Source organism: Palaemon carinicauda, chromosome 3, assembly GCF_036898095.1.
Source record: "Palaemon carinicauda isolate YSFRI2023 chromosome 3, ASM3689809v2, whole genome shotgun sequence".
In the NCBI taxonomy this organism is placed as follows: domain Eukaryota; kingdom Metazoa; phylum Arthropoda; class Malacostraca; order Decapoda; family Palaemonidae; genus Palaemon; species Palaemon carinicauda.
This window is the reverse complement of record NC_090727.1, coordinates 61,675,000-61,682,785: the sequence shown is the minus strand read 5'-3', so window position 1 is coordinate 61,682,785 and position 7,786 is coordinate 61,675,000.

The following is a 7,786-nucleotide window of genomic DNA, read 5'->3' as shown; positions in this document are numbered from 1 at the left end:
TCCTTGTGCGTCTAAGACTCTAAGTTCCCATGTTAGAGCGAATTCGATATTAAATGGTATTTATGGCTAATTTGAACAATTGTAAAGTTCGGGTGTTAGTGATATATATATATATATATATATATATATATATATATATATATATATATATATATATATATATATATATATATATATATATATATATATATATATATATATATATATATATCAAAGCTCATCGCTTAAGAAGCCCTTTCTGTCCAGTCTGTTTCTTGGCATCCTGTTGATCCTTTCCTTTGTTATTTCTTCTCTTTGGTTATTTGATTTCCTTTTTATGTCATAATTACTTCCGAAGGATTCTTTGTTAGTCCGAAGGCCCTCGGAGAGAGAGAGAGAGAGAGAGAGAGAGAGAGAGAGAGAGAGAGAGAGAGAGAGAGAGAGAGAGAGAGAGAGAGAGATTATTCTCTTATATACTTGATTTAAGGAGTAAGTGCATTTCATTTATGTTTCAGTGTCTGACCCGAATATATTTCTTGCCAGGTAGTAGGTTGGCCAGGGCACCAGCCATCCGTTGAGATACTACCGCTAGAGAGTTATTGGCTAATGAGACTGGCCAGACAGTACTGCATTGGATCCTTCTCTCTGGTTATGGCTCATTTTCCTTTTGCCTACACTTACACTGAGTAATATGGCTTATTCTTTACATAGAGTCCTCTGTCCTCCAACACTTGACAACACTGAAATGACCAAACAATTCATTTTCTCTCAAGGGGTTAACTACTGCACTATAATTGTTCGGTGGCTACTTTCCTCTTGGTAAGGGTAGAAGAGAATTTTTAGCTATGGTAAGCTGCTCTACTAGGAGAAGGACACTCCAAAATCAAACCATTGTTCTCTGGTCTTGGATAGTACCATAGCCTCTGGACCATGGTCTTTCACTGTCTTGGAGTAGAGTTCTCTTGCTTGAGGGTACACTCGGGCACACTATTCAATCTTATTTCTCTTCCTCTTGATTTTTTAAAGTTTTTATAGTTTATATGTGAAAGATTTGTGTTGATGTTGCTTTTCTTAAATTATTTTGTTTTAGTTGTTAATTACTTGTAGTTTCCTTATTTCCCTTCCTCACTGGGCTACTTTCCTTGTTGAAGCCCTCAGGCTTATAGACTTATAGCACTTTGCTTTTCCAACTAGGGTTGTAGCTTAGCAAGTAATAATAATAATAATAATAATAATAATAATAAAAGGATGGAATTCACAAGTGATAATAATAATGCTATTTTGAATATTCTTTATTTTTTTTTTGTCCTCAAAGACTCATTTGCAAACAGTTATAATTACACAAAGACTCATGAAAACTCCAAGGTCTTTGAGAACATTTTTATTTGCCTCAATAGATCCACACGTGGCTTCAAATAAGGTTGTCTCTCCTTATTAATGCATAAATGAAAATTAATAGGAAGCTTAAGTAAATTATGAAACAAATATAAGTCTGCTCAGTGGCGTAGCTAAGCGTGGGGGACCTTTTTGAAAAGGCGCCCCTTGGCCTCCAAGAGAGGGGTCCCTCCAAAGCAGGGTCAGAAAAAAAATGGAAGTAAACAATTAGAATTACTATTCGGTAAGGGGGGGTAGGTTCTCTTTACTAAGTCAGCCCCCCCCCCCCCCCGACCCTAAATTTCTAGCTACGCCACTATGTAACGAAATGTAAATACAGAAATTGAATATGCATACATCAGAATAAAGTCTGGAAGGTTAAAGAAATAATTAAATAAAGGTGCCCACAATGAAATGAAAACCATACAGGGTTTTGAGACTTAGAAAAGCCACGTACATAACATTTTCCTTTCATATTAGGACCAGTTATTCTAAGCTCTGGTCTCATTTTCAACATAAGGAAATGTTGTTTGGCTAAAAGTAAAGATATTTTATACAGAAAGAGATTGTGGCAGAGATTTTACTGTGAATCATCAATATTTCTACAATTCACCACATCCACCATTCAACTTCTGAGTAGTTGGATCTCGATCATCATCTCTTTGAATCAGTGTAACCTTAATATACTGTATCTTTTTAATTACATGAAATTACCTAATAGATTTGTTATATTCTATTTACCTCCAAGAGAACAGCAGGGAATTTTTCAACGCTTCACTTTCCAACTAAATCATCATGATCTTTTACCAGGTGGAATAGACTTAGGAAAAAAATGAAAATTTCTCTCTTGTAAGATAGATTCTAAGTTAGATTCTTGTTAGGAACTTAATTCATATTATCTGTAGTCTTTTTCTCAGTTCGTGCCATTGAAAAGACGTGACTTGCATATTGATTATGGCTTCCTTCCTGTGTTCATGGCATCCATGAAAACCACCAGGGAGGCAGAGGATCACCCTGCATTACCCCCATCCTCATGCCTGTCTCGGAATCATTGCTCCATAGATGACATTTTCGAAGTCGTGTTTCTGTTGTGCTCTGGAAACATTACCTGGCACCTGGACTTCTTCGTAAATAGCCTCTGAATTCATGTTTGATCCAGACTCTGAAACGGAATTATTATTGTTATTATTACTTGCTAAGCTACAAGCCTAGTTGGAAAGGCAGGAAGATATAGGCTCAGGGGCTCCAACAGGGAAAATGACCCAGTGAGGAAAGGGAACAAGGAAAAATAGATTACTTTAAGAAGAGTAACATTAAAATAAATATCTCATAATATATAAACTCTAAAAACTTGGACAAAACAAGAGGAAGAGAAATAAGAGAGAATATTGTACCAGATTGTACCCTCAAGCAAGAGAACTCTAACCCAAGACAATTGAGGACCATGGTACGGAGGCTATGGCACTACTCAAGACTAAAGATCAATGGTTTGATTTTGGAGTGTCCTCCTAGAAGAGTTGCTTACCATAGCTAAAGAGTCTCTTCTACCCTTCCCAAGAGGAAAGTAGCCACTGAACAATTTCAGTGGAGTAGTTAACCCGTTGGTTGAGAAAAATATATTGGTAATCTCAGTGTCCTCAGTGGAGTATAAGGACAGAGAAGAATAAGTAAAGAATATACCAGACTATTCGGTGTGTATATGTAGGCAAAGGGAAAGTGAACCTTAACCAAAGCGAAGGATCCGATGTAGTACTGTTTTGCCAGTCAAAAGACTCCATAACTCTCTAACTGTAGTATCTCAATAGGTGACTGGTGTACTCGTTCGGTGGCTACTTTTCACTCTATAAAGGTAGAAGAGACTCTCTAGCAGCTCTTCAAGGAGAAGGACACTACAAAATATAACCATTGTTCTCTTGTCTTGTGTAGGGCCATTGCCTCTGTACCATGGTGTTCCACTGGCTTGGGTGAGAGATCTCTTGGTTGAGGGTACACTCAAGCACAGAATTTTAGAACGGATAATCGGTGGTTCCTAAAACAGGCAATGATGTTAGTACAAAGAATAGCTTTTGTTAGTTAACTCATTATACATTTCCGTAATAGAACCCTCTTCATCTTAGGGTAGTAAAGCATATAACTAGTTTTACCTGAACTAGAAACTCAGTCAATGTTAGCGGTTTATGTAATGTTAACCAGATTCTCCCTGAAAACGGTATACTCTTGGATTTATGTGGGCAACATTCATATGGATTTTTCTCCTATTTCCTGCATGTGTTAAATGGCATCTCCCTATAATAATGAGTGTCTGAATATATACACACACACACACACACACATATATATATACATATATATATATATATATATATATATATATATATATATATATATATATATATATATATATATATATATATCACTGTAGTCGTAGTACCCTTGTGGGAGGGTGTGCCCTGGAAAATACATTCGGAAACCACACTCCCCCACAAATTGTCGAACTTGCAGGCTGTACTTAGGAAAGGGGGGAGGGGGGGGGGGTGTGAAGGATTGAATCTGTATGCATATGTACTCATCTATCTAAATATTCAGACATTATTTTCGATGCCTCGGGTATACTAGTTATATACATAACTAGTTATATACATAACTGGTGAAGATGGGTTGATTTCAATTCTAAGTACAAAACACCTGAATTCGACAGGTATAAGCACAGAAGAATTGTCATTGACTTTTATCTTTCTTCGTGGCCAAGTGGTTTAGTCACTGTCTATACAAGCTTGCCCACTAGGGTTCGATTCCCGGCCGGACACAAGCTCTTGTCTTGGGTTAGAGTTCTCTTGCTTGAGGGTACACTCGGGCACACTATTCTATCTTATTTTTTTTTTCTTCCTCTTGTTTTTTTGAAATGGTGTGTTGGGCAGGCTTAATAGAAGGGCCATGGATGCCTGGTGGTTTATCAAGAGGTTGTCTTTTCCTTTTTCTGATTTTTTCTTCTCAAAACCATCCTTACTGTCCTCCCTTCAGTTGAAGTGGCTATCCTGGAGGGTATTTAGCCTTGCATGGTGTATCGGCTCCTCCATGTTGACCAGTTTTTCCGACTTTTTACTATAGTCTATGGATATCATCAATCACTTTTATTATTATTCTGTACATATTGTTTTTGTTTTAATTCTTGTTAATCTAGTTTTTAAGTATGATGTGTCTTTTTTATTTCTATTAATTCTTATGCTGTCTGGAGACATTGAGCAAAATCCGGGACCAGTACGTCCTAGATTTCGTCAATGTCGTCTTCTGTATTGCAATATTCGTGGTCTTCATGCAAATATCCGAGACCTTACAGTTGCGTCCAGACAGTATGATATTCTTTTGTGCTCAGAAACTTTGGTTTCTGATATGAGGCACTCATCTGAGCTCCTTATAACTGGTTTTAAGAAGCCAATAATGCTGAAACGTGATTCCATTCCTAGGGCCAGGGGAATGGCGGTGTATATTAGGACCGAGTACCCTGCTTCTCATAAGTCCTGCTATCAATGTGGATGTCATGAGATTCAGGTAATAAAAGTTTGTGGCAGGCATAACAACTTTTATTTGTGTTCAATCTACCGGAATCCAGACATGGATGATTCTATCTTTGATTGTCTTCTTACCATTATGGCTAAGATACAAGAAGATGATAGAAAGGCTTCGTTTGTCTTTGTTGGTGATTTTAATGCTCACCATAGGGAGTGGTTGAGTTCTATCTCTCCTACCGATCGCCATGGCTTAAGAGCTTTAGACTTTGCCTCAGAATCAGGCTGTGAGCAAATCATAAATGAAGCTACTCACAGGTCTGGTAATTGCTTAGACCTCGTATACACTGACTCCCCTGGCGTTATAACTAGTAAGGTTGGTTCTCCAGTCGGGACTTCTGATCATGCCTTGATTTCATTATTAGTGAAGACTGAGCAGCCTGTCCCTGATATATCATATTCTTGTAAAATTTATATGAAATCCCAAGCAGACTGGAATGGGATTTTGCATGATCTTTTGTGCTTGAATTGGTCACAATTATATAATAGTGTAGATCCTGTTGTCCCTTTGAATGAGAATCTAGTCAACATAATTGATAGGCGTATCCCTTCTCGTGTGCTAAGGTACCGAATGAAGGACAAACCGTGGTTCAATGATGATTGTAGACGTGCTTATTTGGAGAAGCAGGAGGCCTATCACCTTTGGAAGGGTAACAGATCAGATTTGACCTGGAACAACTATACTCAGCTTCGAGCTTTTGCTCAGAGAGTTTATGCCTCAACTGAAAAGGAGTACAATTTAATCATAAAAGAAACCCTCTCTGGTACAACTCAGGAACATAAATGGTGGTCTACCCTTAAATCTGCACTCTTTGGTGTAGATGCAACAGTTCCTCCTTTACTTAAACCAGATGGCTCAGTCACTCACTGTCCAAAGGAAAAGGCAACCCTTTTGGCTGATGTTTTTGACAGTAAACAGAGTAATGAAAAACTTGAACTTCCTCATTCCTGTTTTCCTGAGGCTAAACTAACTAGTTTAGCTTTTCGATCTCGTGAGATTAAAGCTCTGTTGTTGGACCTTGATGCTTATGGAGGTGTAGACCCTAATGGTATTTTTCCTTTGTTTTTTATAAAGACAGCAGATTTCTTAGCTCCAAAGTTATCTGTTATTTTACGCAAGTTAGCAAGAAGAGGAGCTTTTAGCACTTGTTGGAGAATTGGTAATGTTACTCCTCTATGTAAATGTGTTTGTGGTAGCTCAAGTCCCACTGATTACCGCCCAATTTCCATAACTCCCATATTATCTAAAGTTTTTGAACGTCTTCTGGCAAAACGTCTTAATAGGTTTGCTGAAGGTAATCATCTATTCCCTAGTTTGCAATTTGGTTTTCGGAAAGGCCTTGGAGCATGTGATGCCCTTCTTACAATCTCCAATGCAGTACAGAAATCCCTTGATTGTGGTCAGGAAGTTCGTATGATTGGCCTTGATTTTAGTGCTGCCTTTGACCGTGTTAATCATGAGGCCCTTGTTTTCAAACTGAAACAGTTGGGAGTGGGTGGGTCGTTTCTTAGCATTATTATTGATTTTTTAAGTAGTAGATCTCAAAGAGTTGTTGTTGATGGGCACCATAGTGAGTATAGGGATGTGATATCCGGTGTTCCACAGGGTAGTGTTCTTGGCCCATTACTTTTCATACTATATACACATGACATGTGGTTTGGCCTAGAAAATAAGCTTGTTGCATATGCAGATGATGCTACTCTCTTTGCATCAATTCCATCCCCTGAATGTAGATCTGGGGTTGGTGAATCCCTTAATAGAGATTTAGCTAAAATTAGTGCATGGTGCAAATTATGGGGTATGAAGTTGAATCCTAACAAAACTCAAAGTATGATTGTAAGTAGGTCAAGGACGGTGGCTCCTCAACATCCGGATCTCAGTATTGATAATGTTTCTTTAAATTTGTATGACTCTTTCAAAATTTTAGGCGTGATTCTTGACAGCAAATTTACTTTTGAGAAACATATAAGGTCTGTGTCTTCTTCAATTGCACAAAAAATTGGCTTATTGAGAAAGTCTTTTAAGATATTCGGTGATCAATCTATTCTGAAGAAGTGTTTTAATTCTTTTATTCTACCTTGTTTTGAGTATTGTTCTCCGGTCTGGTCTTCAGCTGCTGATTCTCATCTTAATTTGTTGGACAGAAACTTACGGTCAATTAAATTTCTTATTCCTGATCTAGATATTAATCTCTGGCACCGTCGATCAATTAGTTCATTATGCATGTTGCATAAGATTTTTCATAACTCTGACCATCCTTTACATTCAGATCTCCCTGGACAATTCTATCCTGTTCGTAATACTAGGCAGGCAGTTAATTCTAATAGCCAGGCCTTCTCCATCATAAGACTCAATACTACGCAGTACTCTAGAAGTTTTATTCCAGCTGTTACCAAGTTGTGGAATGATCTTCCTAATCGGGTTGTTGAATCAGTAGAACTTCAAAAGTTCAAAGTTGGAGCAAATGCTTTTTTGTTGACCAGACGGACATGAGTGATTTATAGTTTATATATGACATTTTTGTTGTTGACGTTGTTAATAGTTTATATATGATATATCTCTTTTGACATTACTTTTTTTAGAATGATTTATTGTTAATTTGTTTTCTTCAGTTATTTATTTCCTTATTTCCTTTCCTCACTGGGCTATTTTTCCCTATTGGAGCCCCTGGGCTTATAGCATCTTGCTTTTCCAATTAGGGTTGTAGCTTGGATAGTAATAATAATAATAATAATATATATATTTATGTATATATATATATATATATATATATATATATATATATATATATATATATACATACATATATATATATATATATATATATATATATATATATATATATATATATATATATATATATATA